General features: G+C 41.7%; 1 protein-coding gene across 1 annotated transcript in view; it reads right to left on the bottom strand.

The window, feature by feature from the left end:
• LOC147091157 (transcription factor HES-2-like) overlaps positions 1-23,465 on the bottom strand; it is a 180,111-nt gene that overhangs the window by 140,916 nt on the left and 15,730 nt on the right. The gene's annotated exons all lie outside the window — the stretch shown is intronic.

The following is a 23,465-nucleotide window of genomic DNA, read 5'->3' as shown; positions in this document are numbered from 1 at the left end:
TTGTGCACTCATTCACTCTCGTACACTCATTCACTCTCGTACACTCATTCACTCTCGTACACTCATTCACTCTGGTACACTCATTCACTCTTGAACACTCATTCACTCTTGTACACTCATTCATTCTGGAACACTCATTCACTCTCGTACACTCACTCACTCTCGTACACTCATTCACTCTTGAACACTCATTCACTCTTGTACAATCAATCACTCTTGAACACTCATTCACCCTCGTACACTCATTCACTCTCGTACACTCAATCACTCTCATACACTCATTCACTCTCGAACACTCATTCACTCTCGTACACTCATTCACTCTCGTACACTCATTCACTCTCGTACACTCATTCACTCTTGAACACTCATTCACTCTCGTACACTCATTCACTCTTGAACACTCATTCACTCTTGTACACTCATTCACTCTCGTACACTCATTCACTCTCGTACACTCATTCACTCTTGAACACACATTCACTCTTGTACACTCATTCACTCTCGTACACTCATTCACTCTCGTACACTCATTCACTCTTGAACACTCATTCACTCTCGTACACTCATTCACTCTTGAACACTCATTCAATCTCGTACACTCATTCACTCTCGTACACTCATTCACTCTCGTACACTCATTCACTCTTGCACACTCATTCACTCTCGTACACTCATTCACTCTTGTACACTCATTCACTCTCGTACACTCATTCACTCTCGTAGACTCATTCACTCTTGTACACTCATTCACTCTCGTACACTCATTCACTCTTGAACACTCATTCACTCTCGTACACTCATTCACTCTTGAACACTCATTCACTCTCGTACACTCATTCACTGTTGAACACTCATTCACTCTCGTACACTCATTCACTCTTGTACACTCATTCACTCTCATGCACTCATTCACTCTCGTACACTCATTCACTCTCGTACACTCATTCACTCTCGTACACTCATTCACTGTTGAACTCTCATTCACTCTTGAACACTCATTCACTCTTGAACACTCATTCACTCTTGAACACTCATTCACTCTTGTACACTCATTCACTCTCGTACACTCATTCACTCTTGTACACTCATTCACTCTCGTACACTCATTCACTCTTGAACACTCATTCACTCTCGTACACTCATTCACTCTTGAACACTCATTCTCTCTCGTACACTCATTCACTCTCGTACACTCATTCTCTCTCGTACACTCATTCACTCTCGTACACTCATTCTCTCTCGTACACTCATTCACTCTCATACACTCATTCACTCTTGTACACTCATTCACTCTCGTACACTCATTCACTCTCGTACACTCATTCACTCTTGAACACTCATTCACTCTTGTACACTCATTCACTCTCGTACACTCATTCACTCTTGTACACTCATTCACTCTTGTACACTCATTCACTCTCGTACACTCATTCACTCTTGAACACTCATTCACTCTCGTACACTCATTCACTCTCGTACACTCATTCACTCTCGTACACTCATTCACTCTTGAACACTCATTCACTCTTGTACACTCATTCACTCTTGTACAATCATTCACTCTTGAACACTCAATCACCCTCGTACACTCATTCACTCTCGTACACTCATTCACTCTCATACACTCATTCACTCTTGAACACTCATTCACTCTTGAACACTCATTCACTCTCGTACACTCATTCACTCTCGTACACTCATTCACTCTCATACTCTCATTCACTCTCGAACACTCATTCACTCTCGTACACTCATTCACTCTCGTACACTCATTCACCCTCGTACACTCATTCACTCTCGTACACTCATTCACTCTCATACACTCATTCACTCTTGAACACTCATTCACTCTCATACACTCATTCACTCTCGTACACTCATTCACTCTCGTACACTCATTCACTCTTGTACACTCATTCACTCTTGTACACTCATTCACTCTCGTACACTCATTCACTCTTGAACACTCATTCACTCTCGTACACTCATTCACTCTCGTACACTCATTCACTCTCGAACACTCATTCACTCTCGTACACTCATTCACTCTCGTACACTCATTCACTCTTGAACACTCATTCACTCTTGAACACTCATTCACTCTCGTACACTCATTCACTCTTGAACACTCATTCAATCTCGTACACTCTTTCCCTCTCGTACACTCATTCACTCTCATACACTCATTCACTCTCATACACTCATTCACTCTCGTACACTCATTCAATCTTGAACACTCATTCACTCTGGAACACTCATTCACTCTCGTACACTCATTCACTCTTGTACACTCATTCACTCTCGTACACTCATTCACTCTTGAACACTCATTCACTCTTGTACACTCATTCACTCTCGTACACTCATTCACTCTCGTACACTCATTCACTCTTGTACACTCATTCACTCTCGTACACTCATTCACTCTTGAACACTCATTCCCTCTCGTACACTGATTCACTCTTGAACACTCATTCAATCTCGTACACTCATTCACTCTCGTACACTCATTCACTCTTGTACACTCATTCACTCTCGTACACTCATTCACTCTTGAACACTCATTCACTCTTGAACACTCATTCACTCTTGTACACTCATTCACTCTCGTACACTCATTCACTGTTGAACACTCATTCACTCTCGTACACACATTCACTCTTGAACACTCATTCACTATTGTACACTCATTCACTATTGTACACTCATTCAGTCTCGTACACTCATTCACTCTCGTACACTCATTCACTGTTGAACACTCATTCACTCTCATACACTCATTCACTCTCGAACACTCATTCACTCTCATACACTCATTCACTCTCGTACACTCATTCACTCTCGTACACTCATTCACTCTCGAACACTCATTCACTCTCGTACACTCATTCACTCTCGTACACTCATTCACTCTTGTACACTCATTCACTCTCGTACACTCATTCACTCTTGTACACTCATTCACTCTCGTACACTCATTCACTCTCGTACACTCATTCACTCTCGAACACTCATGCACTCTTGTGCACTCATTCACTCTCGTACACTCATTCACTCTCGTACACTCATTCACTCTCGTACACTCATTCACTCTGGTACACTCATTCACTCTTGAACACTCATTCACTCTTGTACACTCATTCATTCTGGAACACTCATTCACTCTCGTACACTCACTCACTCTCGTACACTCATTCACTCTTGAACACTCATTCACTCTTGTACAATCAATCACTCTTGAACACTCATTCACCCTCGTACACTCATTCACTCTCGTACACTCAATCACTCTCATACACTCATTCACTCTCGAACACTCATTCACTCTCGTACACTCATTCACTCTCGTACACTCATTCACTCTCGTACACTCATTCACTCTTGAACACTCATTCACTCTCGTACACTCATTCACTCTTGAACACTCATTCACTCTTGTACACTCATTCACTCTCGTACACTCATTCACTCTCGTACACTCATTCACTCTTGAACACTCATTCACTCTTGTACACTCATTCACTCTCGTACACTCATTCACTCTCGTACACTCATTCACTCTTGAACACTCATTCACTCTCGTACACTCATTCACTCTTGAACACTCATTCAATCTCGTACACTCATTCACTCTCGTACACTCATTCACTCTCGTACACTCATTCACTCTTGCACACTCATTCACTCTCGTACACTCATTCACTCTTGTACACTCATTCACTCTCGTACACTCATTCACTCTCGTAGACTCATTCACTCTTGTACACTCATTCACTCTCGTACACTCATTCACTCTTGAACACTCATTCACTCTCGTACACTCATTCACTCTTGAACACTCATTCACTCTCGTACACTCATTCACTCTCGTACACTCATTCACTCTTGTACACTCATTCACTCTCATACACTCATTCACTCTTGAACACTCATTCACTCTTGAACACTCATTCACTCTCGTACACTCATTCACTCTCGTACACTCATTCACTGTTGAACACTCATGCACTCTCGTACACTCATTCACTCTTAACACTCATTCACTATTGTACACTCATTCACTATTGCACACTCATTCAGTCTCGTACACTCATTCACTCTCGTACACTCATTCACTGTGGAACACTCATTCACTCTCATACACTCATTCACTCTCGAACACTCATTCACTCTCGTACACTCATTCACTCTTGAACACTCATTCACTCTCGTACACTCATTCACTCTTGTACACTCATTCACTCTTGAACACTCATTCACCCTCGTACACTCATTCACTCTCGTACACTCAATCACTCTCATACACTCATTCACTCTCGAACACTCATTCACTCTCGTACACTCATTCACTCTCGTACACTCATTCACTCTCGTACACTCATTCACTCTTGAACACTCATTCACTCTCGTACACTCATTCACTCTTGAACACTCATTCACTCTTGTACACTCATTCACTCTCGTACACTCATTCACTCTCGTACACTCATTCACTCTTGAACACTCATTCACTCTTGTACACTCATTCACTCTCGTACACTCATTCACTCTCGTACACTCATTCACTCTTGAACACTCATTCACTCTCGTACACTCATTCACTCTCGAACACTCATTCACTCTCGTACACTCATTCACTCTCGTACACTCATTCACTCTCGTACACTCATTCACTCTTGCACACTCATTCACTCTCGTACACTCATTCACTCTTGTACACTCATTCACTCTCGTACACTCATTCATTCTCGTAGACTCATTCACTCTTGTACACTCATTCACTCTCGTACACTCATTCACTCTTGAACACTCATTCACTCTCGTACACTCATTCACTCTTGAACACTCATTCACTCTCGTACACTCATTCACTGTTGAACACTCATTCACTCTCGTACACTCATTCACTCTTGTACACTCATTCACTCTCATGCACTCATTCACTCTCGTACACTCATTCACTCTCGTACACTCATTCACTCTCGTACACTCATTCACTGTTGAACTCTCATTCACTCTTGAACACTCATTCACTCTTGAACACTCATTCACTCTTGAACACTCATTCACTCTTGTACACTCATTCACTCTCGTACACTCATTCACTCTTGTACACTCATTCACTCTCGTACACTCATTCACTCTTGAACACTCATTCACTCTCGTACACTCATTCACTCTTGAACACTCATTCTCTCTCGTACACTCATTCACTCTCGTACACTCATTCTCTCTCGTACACTCATTCACTCTCGTACACTCATTCTCTCTCGTACACTCATTCACTCTTGTACACTCATTCACTCTCGTACACTCATTCACTCTCGTACACTCATTCACTCTTGAACACTCATTCACTCTTGTACACTCATTCACTCTCGTACACTCATTCACTCTTGTACACTCATTCACTCTTGTACACTCATTCACTCTCGTACACTCATTCACTCTTGAACACTCATTCACTCTCGTACACTCATTCACTCTCGTACACTCATTCACTCTCGTACACTCATTCACTCTTGAACACTCATTCACTCTTGTACACTCATTCACTCTTGTACAATCATTCACTCTTGAACACTCAATCACCCTCGTACACTCATTCACTCTCGTACACTCATTCACTCTCATACACTCATTCACTCTTGAACACTCATTCACTCTTGAACACTCATTCACTCTCGTACACTCATTCACTCTCGTACACTCATTCACTCTCATACTCTCATTCACTCTCGAACACTCATTCACTCTCGTACACTCATTCACTCTCGTACACTCATTCACCCTCGTACACTCATTCACTCTCGTACACTCATTCACTCTCATACACTCATTCACTCTTGAACACTCATTCACTCTCATACACTCATTCACTCTCGTACACTCATTCACTCTCGTACACTCATTCACTCTTGTACACTCATTCACTCTTGTACACTCATTCACTCTCGTACACTCATTCACTCTTGAACACTCATTCACTCTCGTACACTCATTCACTCTCGTACACTCATTCACTCTCGAACACTCATTCACTCTCGTACACTCATTCTCTCTCGTACACTCATTCACTCTTGAACACTCATTCACTCTTGAACACTCATTCACTCTCGTACACTCATTCACTCTTGAACACTCATTCAATCGCGTACACTCTTTCCCTCTCGTACACTCATTCACTCTCATACACTCATTCACTCTCGTACACTCATTCACTCTCGTACACTCATTCAATCTTGAACACTCATTCACTCTGGAACACTCATTCACTCTCGTACACTCATTCACTCTTGTACACTCATTCACTCTCGTACACTCATTCACTCTTGAACACTCATTCACTCTTGTACACTCATTCACTCTCGTACACTCATTCACTCTCGTACACTCATTCACTCTTGTACACTCATTCACTCTCGTACACTCATTCACTCTTGAACACTCATTCCCTCTCATACACTGATTCACTCTTGAACACTCATTCAATCTCGTACACTCATTCACTCTCGTACACTCATTCACTCTTGTACACTCATTCACTCTCGTACACTCATTCACTCTTGAACACTCATTCACTCTTGAACACTCATTCACTCTTGTACACTCATTCACTCTCGTACACTCATTCACTGTTGAACACTCATTCACTCTCGTACACTCATTCACTCTTGAACACTCATTCACTATTGTACACTCATTCACTATTGTACACTCATTCAGTCTCGTACACTCATTCACTCTCGTACACTCATTCACTGTTGAACACTCATTCACTCTCATACACTCATTCACTCTCGAACACTCATTCACTCTCGTACACTCATTCACTCTTGTACACTCATTCACTCTCGTACACTCATTCACTCTCGTACACTCATTCACTCTCAAACACTCATTCACTCTCGTACACTCATTCACTCTCGTACACTCATTCACTCTTGTACACTCATTCACTCTCGTACACTCATTCACTCTTGTACACTCATTCACTCTCGTACACTCATTCACTCTCGTACACTCATTCACTCTCGAACACTCATGCACTCTTGTGCACTCATTCACTCTCGTACACTCATTCACTCTCGTACACTCATTCACTCTCGTACACTCATTCACTCTGGTACACTCATTCACTCTTGAACACTCATTCACTCTTGTACACTCATTCATTCTGGAACACTCATTCACTCTCGTACACTCACTCACTCTCGTACACTCATTCACTCTTGAACACTCATTCACTCTTGTACAATCAATCACTCTTGAACACTCATTCACCCTCGTACACTCATTCACTCTCGTACACTCAATCACTCTCATACACTCATTCACTCTCGAACATTCATTCACTCTCGTACACTCATTCACTCTTGTACACTCATTCACTCTCGTACACTCATTCACTCTTGAACACTCATTCACTCTCGTACACTCATTCACTCTTGAACACTCATTCACTCTTGTACACTCATTCACTCTCGTACACTCATTCACTCTCGTACACTCATTCACTCTTGAACACTCATTCACTCTTGTACACTCATTCACTCTCGTACACTCATTCACTCTCGTACACTCATTCACTCTTGAACACTCATTCACTCTCGTACACTCATTCACTCTTGAACACTCATTCAATCTCGTACACTCATTCACTCTCGTACACTCATTCACTCTCGTACACTCATTCACTCTTGCACACTCATTCACTCTCGTACACTCATTCACTCTTGTACACTCATTCACTCTCGTACACTCATTCACTCTCGTAGACTCATTCACTCTTGTACACTCATTCACTCTCGTACACTCATTCACTCTTGAACACTCATTCACTCTCGTACACTCATTCACTCTTGAACACTCATTCACTCTCGTACACTCATTCACTCTTGTACACTCATTCACTCTCGTACACTCATTCACTCTTGAACACTCATTCACTCTTGAACACTCATTCACTCTCGTACACTCATTCACTCTCGTACACTCATTCACTGTTGAACACTCATGCACTCTCGTACACTCATTCACTCTTAACACTCATTCACTATTGTACACTCATTCACTATTGCACACTCATTCAGTCTCGTACACTCATTCACTCTCGTACACTCATTCACTGTGGAACACTCATTCACTCTCATACACTCATTCACTCTCGAACACTCATTCACTCTCGTACACTCATTCACTCTTGAACACTCATTCACTCTCGTACACTCATTCACTCTTGTACACTCATTCACTCTCATACACTCATTCACTCTCGTACACTCATTCACTCTTGTACACTCATTCACTCTCATACACTCATTCACTCTTGAAAACTCATTCACTCTTGTACACTCATTCACTCTTGAACACTCATTCACTCTCGTACACTCATTCACTCTCGTACACTCATTCACTCTCGAACACTCATTCACTCTCGTACACTCATTCACTCTCGTACACTCATTCACTCTTGAACACTCATTCGCTCTTGAACACTCATTCACTCTCGTACACTCATTCACTCTTGAACACTCATTCAATCTCGTACACTCATTCCCTCTCGTACACTCATTCAATCTCATACACTCATTCACTCTCGTACACTCATTCACTCTCGTACACTCATTCACTCTTGAACACTCATTCACTCTGGAACACTCATTCACTCTCGTACACTCATTCACTCTTGTACACTCATTCACTCTCGTACACTCATTCACTCTTGAACACTCATTCACTCTTGTACACTCATTCACTCTCGTACACTCATTCACTCTCGTACACTCATTCACTCTCGTACACTCATTCACTCTTGAACACTCATTCCCTCTCGTACACTCATTCACTCTTGAACACTCATTCAATCTCGTACACTCATTCACTCTCGTACACTCATTCACTCTTGTACACTCATTCACTCTCGTACACTCATTCACTCTTGAACACTCATTCACTCTTGAACACTCATTCACTCTCGTACACTCATTCACTCTCGTACACTCATTCACTGTTCAACACTCATTCACTCTCGTACACTCATTCACTCTTGAACACTCATTCACTATTGTACACTCATTCACTATTGTACACTCATTCAGTCTCGTACACTCATTCACTCTCGTACACTCATTCACTGTTGAACACTCATTCACTCTCATACACTCATTCACTCTCGAACACTCATTCACTCTCATACACTCATTCACTCTTGTACACTCATTCACTCTCGTACACTCATTCACTCTCGTACACTCATTCACTCTCGAACACTCATTCACTCTCGTACACTCATTCACTCTCGTACACTCATTCACTCTCGTACACTCATTCACTCTTGTACACTCATTCACTCTCGTACACTCATTCACTCTCGTACACTCATTCACTCTCGAACACTCATTCACTCTTGTGCACTCATTCACTCTCGTACACTCATTCACTCTCGTACACTCATTCACTCTGGTACACTCATTCACTCTTGAACACTCATTCACTCTTGTACACTCATTCACTCTGGAACACTCATTCACTCTCGTACACTCACTCACTCTCGTACACTCATTCACTCTTGAACACTCATTCACTCTTGTACAATCAATCACTCTTGAACACTCATTCACCCTCGTACACTCATTCACTCTCGTACACTCAATCACTCTCATACACTCATTCACTCTCGAACACTCATTCACTCTCGTACACTCATTCACTCCCGTACACTCATTCACTCTCGTACACTCATTCACTCTTGTACACTCATTCACTCTCGTACACTCATTCACTCTCGTACACTCATTCACTCTCGAACACTCATTCACTCTCGTACACTCATTCACTCTCGTACACTCATTCACTCTCGTACACTCATTCACTCTTGAACACTCATTCACTCTCGTACACTCATTCACTCTTGAACACTCATTCAATCTCGTACACTCATTCACTCTCGTACACTCATTCACTCTCGTACACTCATTCACTCTTGTACACTCATTCACTCTCGTACACTCATTCACTCTGGAACACTCATTCACTCTTGAACACTCATTCAATCTCGTACACTCATTCACTCTCGTACACTCATTCACTGTCGAACACTCATTCACTCTCGTACACTCATTCACTCTTGAACACTCATTCACTATTGTACACTCATTCACTATTGTACACTCATTCAGTCTCGTACACTCATTCACTCTCATACACTCATTCACTGTTGAACACTCATTCACTCTTGAACACTCATTCATTCTTGAACACTCATTCACTCTCGTACACTCATTCACTCTTGTACACTCATTCACTCTCATACACTCATTCACTCTTGTACACTCATTCACTCTCGTACACTCATTCACTCTTGTACACTCATTCACTCTCATACACTCATTCACTCTTGAAAACTCATTCACTCTTGTACACTCATTCACTCTCATACACTCATTCACTCTTGAACATTCATTCACTCTTGTACACTCATTCACTCTCGTACACTCATTCACTGTTGAACACTCATTCACTCTCGTACACTCATTCACTCTTGTACACTCATTCACTCACATGCACTCATTCACTCTTGAACACTCATTCACTCTTGTACACTCATTCTCTCTTGAACACTCATTCACTCTTGTACACTCATTCACTCTCGTACACTCATTCACTGTTGAACACTCATTCACTCTCGTACACTCATTCACTCTCGTACACTCATTCACTCTCGTACACTCATTCACTCTTGAACACTCATTCACTCTCGTACACTCATTCACTCTTGAACACTCATTCAATCTCGTACACTCATTCACTCTCGTACACTCATTCACTCTCGTACACTCATTCACTCTCGTACACTCATTCACTCTTGAACACTCATTCACTCTTGAACACTCATTCACTCTCGTACACTCATTCACTCTCGTACACTCATTCACTGTTGAACACTCATTCACTCTCGTACACTCATTCACTCTTGAACACTCATTCACTATTGTACACTCATTCACTATTGTACACTCATTTTGTCTCGTACACTCATTCACTCTCGTACACTCATTCACTGTTGAACACTCATTCACTCTTGAACACTCATTCATTCTTGAACACTCATTCACTCTCGTACACTCATTCACTCTTGGACACTCATTCACTCTCATACACTCATTCACTCTTGAAAACTCATTCACTCTTGTACACTCATTCACTCTCATACACTCATTCACTCTTGAACATTCATTCACTCTTGTACACTCATTCACTCTCGTACACTCATTCACTGTTGAACACTCATTCACTCTCGTACACTCATTCACTCTTGTACACTCATTCACTCTCATGCACTCATTCACTCTCGTACACTCATTCACTCTCGTACACTCATTCACTCTTGAACACTCATTCACTCTTGAACACTCATTCACTCTTGTACACTCATTCACTCTCGTACACTCATTCACTCTTGTACACTCATTCACTCTCGTACACTCATTCACTCTTGAACACTCATTCACTCTCGTACACTCATTCACCCTTGAACACTCATTCTCTCTCGTACACTCATTCACTCTCGTACACTCATTCTCTCTCGTACACTCATTCACTCTCGTACACTCATTCTCTCTCGTACACTCATTCACTCTCATACACTCATTCACTCTTGTACACTCATTCACTCTCGTACACTCATTCACTCTCGTACACTCATTCACTCTTGAACACTCATTCACTCTTGTACACTCATTCACTCTTGTACACTCATTCACTCTTGTACACTCATTCACTCTCGTACACTCATTCACTCTCGTACACTCATTCACTCTCGTACACTCATTCACTCTCGTACACTCATTCTCTCTTGTACACTCATTCACTCTTGTACAATCATTCACTCTTGAACACTCAATCACCCTCGTACACTCATTCACTCTCGTACACTCATTCACTCTCATACACTCATTCACTCTTGAACACTCATTCACTCTTGAACACTCATTCACTCTCGTACACTCATTCACTCTCGTACACTCATTCACTCTCATACTCTCATTCACTCTCGAACACTCATTCATTCTCGTACACTCATTCACTCTCGTACACTCATTCACCCTCGTACACTCATTCACTCTCGTACACTCATTCACTCTCATACACTCATTCACTCTTGAACACTCATTCACTCTCATACACTCATTCACTCTCGTACACTCATTCACTCTCGTACACTCATTCACTCTTGTACACTCATTCACTCTTGTACACTCATTCACTCTCGTACACTCATTCACTCTTGAACACTCATTCACTCTCGTACACTCATTCACTCTCGTACACTCATTCACTCTCGAACACTCATTCACTCTCGTACACTCATTCACTCTCGTACACTCATTCACTCTTGAACACTCATTCACTCTTGAACACTCATTCACTCTCGTACACTCATTCACTCTTGAACACTCATTCAATCTCGTACACTCATTCCCTCTCGTACACTCATTCACTCTCATACACTCATTCACTCTCGTACACTCATTCACTCTCGTACACTCATTCAATCTTGAACACTCATTCACTCTGGAACACTCATTCACTCTCGTACACTCATTCACTCTTGTACACTCATTCACTCTCGTACACTCATTCACTCTTGAACACTCATTCACTCTTGTACACTCATTCACTCTCATACACTCATTCACTCTCGTACACTCATTCACTCTCGTACACTCATTCAATCTTGAACACTCATTCACTCTGGAAAACTCATTCACTCTCGTACACTCATTCACTCTCGTACACTCATTCACTCTCGTACACTCATTCACTCTTGTACACTCATTCACTCTCGTACACTCATTCACTCTTGAACACTCATTCCCTCTCGTACACTCATTCACTCTTGAACACTCATTCAATCTCGTACACTCATTCACTCTCGTACACTCATTCACTCTTGTACACTCATTCACTCTCGTACACTCATTCACTCTTGAACACTCATTCACTCTTGAACACTCATTCACTCTCGTACACTCATTCACTCTTGTACACTCATTCTCTGTTGAACACTCATTCACTCTCGTACACTCATTCACTCTTGAACACTCATTCACTATTGTACACTCATTCACTATTGTACACTCATTCAGTCTCGTACACTCATTCACTCTCGTACACTCATTCACTGTTGAACACTCATTCACTCTCATACACTCATTCACTCTCGAACACTCATTCACTCTTGAACACTCATTCACTCTTGTACACTCATTCACTCTTGTACAATCATTCACTCTTGAACACTCAATCACCCTCGTACACTCATTCACTCTCGTACACTCATTCACTCTCATACACTCATTCACTCTTGAACACTCATTCACTCTTGAACACTCATTCACTCTCGTACACTCATTCACTCTCGTACACTCATTCACTCTCATACACTCATTCACTCTCGAACACTCATTCACTCTCGTACACTCATTCACTCTCGTACACTCATTCACCCTCGTACAATCATTCACTCTCGTACACTCATTCACTCTCAAACACTCATTCACTCTTGAACACTCATTCACTCTCATACACTCATTCACTCTCGTACACTCATTCACTCTCGTACACTCATTCACTCTTGTACACTCATTCACTCTCGTACACTCATTCACTCTCGTACACTCATTCACTCTTGAACACTCATTCACTCTCGTACACTCATTCACTCTCGTACACTCATTCACTCTCGAACACTCATTCACTCTCGTACACTCATTCACTCTTGAACACTCATTCACTCTTGAACACTCATTCACTCTCGTACACTCATTCACTCTTGAACACTCATTCAATCTCGTACACTCATTCCCTCTCGTACACTCATTCACTCTCATACACTCATTCACTCTCGTACACTCATTCACTCTCGTACACTCATTCAATCTTGAACACTCATTCACTCTGGAACACTCATTCACTCTCGTACACTCATTCACTCTTGTACACTCATTCACTCTCGTACACTCATTCACTCTTGAACACTCATTCACTCTTGTACACTCATTCACTCTCATACACTCATTCACTCTCGTACACTCATTCACTCTCGTACACTCATTCAATCTTGAACACTCATTCACTCTGGAACACTCATTCACTCTCGTACACTCATTCACTCTCGTACACTCATTCACTCTCGTACACTCATTCACTCTTGTACACTCATTCACTCTCGTACACTCATTCACTCTTGAACACTCATTCCCTCTCGTACACTCATTCACTCTTGAACACTCATTCAATCTCGTACACTCATTCACTCTCGTACACTCATTCACTCTTGTACACTCATTCACTCTCGTACACTCATTCACTCTTGAACACTCATTCACTCTTGAACACTCATTCACTCTCGTACACTCATTCACTCTCGTACACTCATTCACTGTTGAACACTCATTCACTCTCGTACACTCATTCACTCTTGAACACTCATTCACTATTGTACACTCATTCACTATTGTACACTCATTCAGTCTCGTACACTCATTCACTCTCGTACACTCATTCACTGTTGAACACTCATTCACTCTCATACACTCATTCACTCTCGAACACTCATTCACTCTCGTACACTCATTCACTCTTGTACACTCATTCACTCTCGTACACTCATTCACTCTCGTACACTCATTCACTCTCGAACACTCATTCACTCTCGTACACTCATTCACTCTCGTACACTCATTCACTCTCGTACACTCATTCACTCTTGTACACTCATTCACTCTCGTACACTCATTCACTCTCGTACACTCATTCACTCTCGAACACTCATTCACTCTTGTGCACTCATTCACTCTCGTACACTCATTCACTCTCGTACACTCATTCACTCTCGTACACTCATTCACTCTGGTACACTCATTCACTCTTGAACACTCATTCACTCTTGTACACTCATTCATTCTGGAACACTCATTCACTCTCGTACACTCACTCACTCTCGTACACTCATTCACTCTTGAACACTCATTCACTCTTGTACAATCAATCACTCTTGAACACTCATTCACCCTCGTACACTCATTCACTCTCGTACACTCAATCACTCTCATACACTCATTCACTCTCGAACACTCATTCACTCTCGTACACTCATTCACTCTCGTACACTCATTCACTCTTGAACACTCATTCACTCTTGTACACTCATTCACTCTTGTACACTCATTCACTCTCGTACACTCATTCACTCTTGAACACTCATTCACTCTCGTACACTCATTCACTCTTGAACACTCATTCAATCTCGTACACTCATTCACTCTCGTACACTCATTCACTCTCGTACACTCATTCACTCTTGCACACTCATTCACTCTCGTACACTCATTCACTCTTGTACACTCATTCACTCTCGTACACTCATTCACTCTCGTAGACTCATTCACTCTTGTACACTCATTCACTCTCGTACACTCATTCACTCTTGAACACTCATTCACTCTCGTACACTCATTCACTCTTGAACACTCATTCACTCTCGTACACTCATTCACTCTCGTACACTCATTCACTCTTGTACACTCATTCACTCTCGTACACTCATTCACTCTTGAACACTCATTCACTCTTGAACACTCATTCACTCTCGTACACTCATTCACTCTCGTACACTCATTCACTGTTGAACACTCATGCACTCTCGTACACTCATTCACTCTTAACACTCATTCACTATTGTACACTCATTCACTATTGCACACTCATTCAGTCTCGTACACTCATTCACTCTCGTACACTCATTCACTGTGGAACACTCATTCACTCTCATACACTCATTCACTCTCGAACACTCATTCACTCTCGTACACTCATTCACTCTTGAACACTCATTCACTCTCGTACACTCATTCACTCTTGTACACTCATTCACTCTCATACACTCATTCACTCTCGTACACTCATTCACTCTTGTACACTCATTCACTCTCATACACTCATTCACTCTTGAAAACTCATTCACTCTTGTACACTCATTCACTCTTGAACACTCATTCACTCTCGTACACTCATTCACTCTCGTGCACTCATTCACTCTCGTACACTCATTCACTCTCGTACACTCATTCACTCTTGAACACTCATTCACTCTTGAACACTCATTCACTCTCGTACACTCATTCACTCTTGAACACTCATTCAATCTCGTACACTCATTCCCTCTCGTACACTCATTCAATCTCATACACTCATTCACTCTCGTACACTCATTCACTCTCGTACACTCATTCACTCTTGAACACTCATTCACTCTGGAACACTCATTCACTCTCGTACACTCATTCACTCTTGTACACTCATTCACTCTCGTACACTCATTCACTCTTGAACACTCATTCACTCTTGTACACTCATTCACTCTCGTACACTCATTCACTCTCGTACACTCATTCACTCTCGTACACTCATTCACTCTTGAACACTCATTCCCTCTCGTACACTCATTCACTATTGAACACTCATTCAATCTCGTACACTCATTCACTCTCGTACACTCATTCACTCTTGTACACTCATTCACTCTCGTACACTCATTCACTCTTGAACACTCATTCACTCTTGAACACTCATTCACTCTCGTACACTCATTCACTCTCGTACACTCATTCACTGTTCAACACTCATTCACTCTCGTACACTCATTCACTCTTGAACACTCATTCACTATTGTACACTCATTCACTATTGTACACTCATTCAGTCTCGTACACTCATTCACTCTCGTACACTCATTCACTGTTGAACACTCATTCACTCTCATACACTCATTCACTCTCGAACACTCATTCACTCTTGTACACTCATTCACTCTCGTACACTCATTCACTCTCGTACACTCATTCACTCTCGAACACTCATTCACTCTCGTACACTCATTCACTCTCGTACACTCATTCACTCTCGTACACTCATTCACTCTTGTACACTCATTCACTCTCGTACACTCATTCACTCTCGTACACTCATTCACTCTCGAACACTCATTCACTCTTGTGCACTCATTCACTCTCGTACACTCATTCACTCTCGTACACTCATTCACTCTCGTACACTCATTCACTCTGGTACACTCATTCACTCTTGAACACTCATTCACTCTTGTACACTCATTCACTCTGGAACACTCATTCACTCTCGTACACTCACTCACTCTCGTACACTCATTCACTCTTGAACAGTCATTCACTCTTGTACAATCAATCACTCTTGAACACTCATTCACCCTCGTACACTCATTCACTCTCGTACACTCAATCACTCTCATACACTCATTCACTCTCGAACACTCATTCACTCTCGTACACTCATTCACTCTCGTACACTCATTCACTCTCGTACACTCATTCACTCTTGAACACTCATTCACTCTTGTACACTCATTCACTCTCGTACACTCATTCACTCTCGTACACTCATTCACTCTTGAACACTCATTCACTCTCGTACACTCATTCACTCTTGAACACTCATTCAATCTCGTACACTCATTCACTCTCGTACACTCATTCACTCTCGTACACGCATTCACTCTCGTACACTCATTCACTCTTGCACACTCATTCACTCTCGTACACTCATTCACTCTTGTACACTCATTCAATCTCGTACACTCATTCACTCTCGTAGACTCATTCACTCTTGTACACTCATTCACTCTCGTACACTCATTCACTCTTGAACACTCATTCACTCTTGTACACTCATTCACTCTCGTACACTCATTCACTCTCGTACACTCATTCACTCTTGAACACTCATTCACTCTCGTACACTCATTCACTCTTGAACACTCATTCAATCTCGTACACTCATTCACTCTCGTACACTCATTCACTCTCGTACACTCATTCACTCTCGTACACTCATTCACTCTTGCACACTCATTCACTCTCGTACACTCATTCACTCTTGTACACTCATTCAATCTCGTACTCTCATTCACTCTCGTAGACTCATTCACTCTTGTACACTCATTCACTCTCGTACACTCATTCACTCTTGAACACTCATTCACTCTCGTACACTCATTCACTCTTGAACACTCATTCACTCTCGTACACTCATTCACTCTCGTACACTCATTCACTGTTGAACACTCATGCACTCTCGTACACTCATTCACTCTTGAACACTCATTCACTATTGTACACTCATTCACTATTGCACACTCATTCAGTCTCGTACACTCATTCACTCTCGTACACTCATTCACTGTGGAACACTCATTCACTCTCATACACTCATTCACTCTCGAACACTCATTCACTCTCATACACTCATTCACTCTTGAACATTCATTCACTCTTGTACACTCATTCACTCTCGTACACTCATTCACTGTTGAACACTCATTCACTCTCGTACACTCATTCACTCTTGTACACTCATTCACTCTCATACACTCATTCACTCTTGAACACTCATTCACTCTTGTACACTCATTCTCTCTTGAACACTCATTCACTCTTGTACACTCATTCACTCTCGTACACTCATTCACTCTCGTACACTCATTCACTCTCGTACACTCATTCACTCTTGAACACTCATTCACTCTCGTACACTCATTCACTCTTGAACTCTCATTCACTCTTGAACACTCATTCACTCTCGTACACTCATTCACTCTCGTACACTCATTCACTCTCGTACACTCATTCCCTCTCGTACACTCATTCACTCTCGTAAACTCATTCACTCTTGAACACTCATTCACTCTCGTACACTCATTCACTCTCGTACACTCATTCACTGTTGAACACTCATGCACTCTCGTACACTCATTCACTCTTGAACACTCATTCACTATTGTACACTCATTCACTATTGTACACTCATTCAGTCTCGTACACTCATTCACTCTCATACACTCATTCACTGTTGAACACTCATTCACTCTTGAACACTCATTCATTCTTGAACACTCATTCACTCTCGTACACTCATTCACTCTTGTACACTCATTCACTCTCATACACTCATTCACTCTTGTACACTCATTCACTCTCGTACACTCATTCACTCTTGTACACTCATTCACTCTCATACACTCATTCACTCTTGAAAACTCATTCACTCTTGTACACTCATTCACTCTCATACACTCATTCACTCTTGAACATTAATTCACTCTTGTACACTCATTCACTCTCGTACACTCATTCACTGTTGAACACTCATTCACTCTCGTACACTCATTCACTCTTGTACACTCATTCACTCACATGCACTCATTCACTCTTGAACACTCATTCACTCTTGTACACTCATTCTCTCTTGAACACTCATTCACTCTTGTACACTCATTCACTCTCGTACACTCATTCACTGTTGAACACTCATTCACTCTCGTACACTCATTCACTCTCGTACACTCATTCACTCTCGTACACTCATTCACTCTTGAACACTCATTCACTCTCGTACACTCATTCACTCTTGAACACTCATTCAATCTCGTACACTCATTCACTCTCGTACACTCATTCACTCTCGTACACTCATTCACTCTCGTACACTCATTCACTCTTGAACACTCATTCACTCTTGAACACTCATTCACTCTCGTACACTCATTCACTCTCGTACACTCATTCACTGTTGAACACTCATTCACTCTCGTACACTCATTCACTCTTGAACACTCATTCACTATTGTACACTCATTCACTATTGTACACTCATTTTGTCTCGTACACTCATTCACTCTCGTACACTCATTCACTGTTGAACACTCATTCACTCTTGAACACTCATTCATTCTTGAACACTCATTCACTCTCGTACACTCATTCACTCTTGGACACTCATTCACTCTCATACACTCATTCACTCTTGAAAACTCATTCACTCTTGTACACTCATTCACTCTCATACACTCATTCACTCTTGAACATTCATTCACTCTTGTACACTCATTCACTCTCGTACACTCATTCACTGTTGAACACTCATTCACTCTCGTACACTCATTCACTCTTGTACACTCATTCACTCTCATGCACTCATTCACTCTCGTACACTCATTCACTCTCGTACACTCATTCACTCTTGAACACTCATTCACTCTTGAACACTCATTCACTCTTGTACACTCATTCACTCTCGTACACTCATTCACTCTTGTACACTCATTCACTCTCGTACACTCATTCACTCTTGAACACTCATTCACTCTCGTACACTCATTCACTCTTGAACACTCATTCTCTCTCGTACACTCATTCACTCTCGTACACTCATTCTCTCTCGTACACTCATTCACTCTCGTACACTCATTCTCTCTCGTACACTCATTCACTCTCATACACTCATTCACTCTTGTACACTCATTCACTCTCGTACACTCATTCACTCTCGTACACTCATTCACTCTTGAACACTCATTCACTCTTGTACACTCATTCACTCTTGTACACTCATTCACTCTTGTACACTCATTCACTCTCGTACACTCATTCACTCTCGTACACTCATTCACTCTCGTACACTCATTCTCTCTTGTACACTCATTCACTCTTGTACAATCATTCACTCTTGAACACTCAATCACCCTCGTACACTCATTCACTCTCGTACACTCATTCACTCTCATACACTCATTCACTCTTGAACACTCATTCACTCTTGAACACTCATTCACTCTCGTACACTCATTCACTCTCGTACACTCATTCACTCTCATACTCTCATTCACTCTCGAACACTCATTCATTCTCGTACACTCATTCACTCTCGTACACTCATTCACCCTCGTACACTCATTCACTCTCGTACACTCATTCACTCTCATACACTCATTCACTCTTGAACACTCATTCACTCTCATACACTCATTCACTCTCGTACACTCATTCACTCTCGTACACTCATTCACTCTTGTACACTCATTCACTCTTGTACACTCATTCACTCTCGTACACTCATTCACTCTTGAACACTCATTCACTCTCGTACACTCATTCACTCTCGTACACTCATTCACTCTCGTACACTCATTCACTCTCGTACACTCATTCACTCTTGAACACTCATTCACTCTTGAACACTCATTCACTCTCGTACACTCATTCACTCTTGAACACTCATTCAATCTCGTACACTCATTCCCTCTCGTACACTCATTCACTCTCATACACTCATTCACTCTCGTACACTCATTCACTCTCGTACACTCATTCAATCTTGAACACTCATTCACTCTGGAACACTCATTCACTCTCGTACACTCATTCACTCTTGTACACTCATTCACTCTCGTACACTCATTCACTCTTGAACACTCATTCACTCTTGTACACTCATTCACTCTCATACACTCATTCACTCTCGTACACTCATTCACTCTCGTACACTCATTCACTCTCGTACACTCATTCACTCTTGTACACTCATTCACTCTCGTACACTCATTCACTCTTGAACACTCATTCCCTCTCGTACACTCATTCACTCTTGAACACTCATTCAATCTCGTACACTCATTCACTCTCGTACACTCATTCACTCTTGTACACTCATTCACTCTCGTACACTCATTCACTCTTGAACACTCATTCACTCTTGAACACTCATTCACTCTCGTACACTCATTCACTCTTGTACACTCATTCTCTGTTGAACACTCATTCACTCTCGTACACTCATTCACTCTTGAACACTCATTCACTATTGTACACTCATTCACTATTGTACACTCATTCAGTCTCGTACACTCATTCACTCTCGTACACTCATTCACTGTTGAACACTCATTCACTCTCATACACTCATTCACTCTCGAACACTCATTCACTCTTGAACACTCATTCACTCTTGTACACTCATTCACTCTTGTACAATCATTCACTCTTGAACACTCAATCACCCTCGTACACTCATTCACTCTCGTACACTCATTCACTCTCATACACTCATTCACTCTTGAACACTCATTCACTCTTGAACACTCATTCACTCTCGTACACTCATTCACTCTCGTACACTCATTCACTCTCATACACTCATTCACTCTCGAACACTCATTCACTCTCGTACACTCATTCACTCTCGTACACTCATTCACCCTCGTACACTCATTCACTCTCGTACACTCATTCACTCTCATACACTCATTCACTCTTGAACACTCATTCACTCTCATACACTCATTCACTCTCGTACACTCATTCACTCTCGTACACTCATTCACTCTTGTACACTCATTCACTCTCGTACACTCATTCACTCTCGTACACTCATTCACTCTTGAACACTCATTCACTCTCGTACACTCATTCACTCTCGTACACTCATTCACTCTCGAACACTCATTCACTCTCGTACACTCATTCACTCTTGAACACTCATTCACTCTTGAACACTCATTCACTCTCGTACACTCATTCACTCTTGAACACTCATTCAATCTCGTACACTCATTCCCTCTCGTACACTCATTCACTCTCATACACTCATTCACTCTCGTACACTCATTCACTCTCGTACACTCATTCAATCTTGAACACTCATTCACTCTGGAACACTCATTCACTCTCGTACACTCATTCACTCTTGTACACTCATTCACTCTCGTACACTCATTCACTCTTGAACACTCATTCACTCTTGTACACTCATTCACTCTCATACACTCATTCACTCTCGTACACTCATTCACTCTCGTACACTCATTCAATCTTGAACACTCATTCACTCTGGAACACTCATTCACTCTCGTACACTCATTCACTCTCGTACACTCATTCACTCTCGTACACTCATTCACTCTTGTACACTCATTCACTCTCGTACACTCATTCACTCTTGAACACTCATTCCCTCTCGTACACTCATTCACTCTTGAACACTCATTCAATCTCGTACACTCATTCACTCTCGTACACTCATTCACTCTTGTACACTCATTCACTCTCGTACACTCATTCACTCTTGAACACTCATTCACTCTTGAACACTCATTCACTCTCGTACACTCATTCACTCTCGTACACTCATTCACTGTTGAACACTCATTCACTCTCGTACACTCATTCACTCTTGAACACTCATTCACTATTGTACACTCATTCACTATTGTACACTCATTCAGTCTCGTACACTCATTCACTCTCGTACACTCATTCACTGTTGAACACTCATTCACTCTCATACACTCATTCACTCTCGAACACTCATTCACTCTCGTACACTCATTCACTCTTGTACACTCATTCACTCTCGTACACTCATTCACTCTCGTACACTCATTCACTCTCGAACACTCATTCACTCTCGTACACTCATTCACTCTCGTACACTCATTCACTCTCGTACACTCATTCACTCTCGTACACTCATTCACTCTCGTACACTCATTCACTCTCGTACACTCATTCACTCTCGAACACTCATTC

This window comes from Somniosus microcephalus, unplaced genomic scaffold, assembly GCF_052327205.1.
Source record: "Somniosus microcephalus isolate GS21.2 unplaced genomic scaffold, FLI_Smic_1.0 unresolved_chr4, whole genome shotgun sequence".
Taxonomy (NCBI): Eukaryota; Metazoa; Chordata; class Chondrichthyes; order Squaliformes; family Somniosidae; genus Somniosus; species Somniosus microcephalus.
The sequence above is the reverse complement of the archived record's forward strand: the minus strand, read 5'-3'. Positions and strand labels throughout refer to the sequence as shown.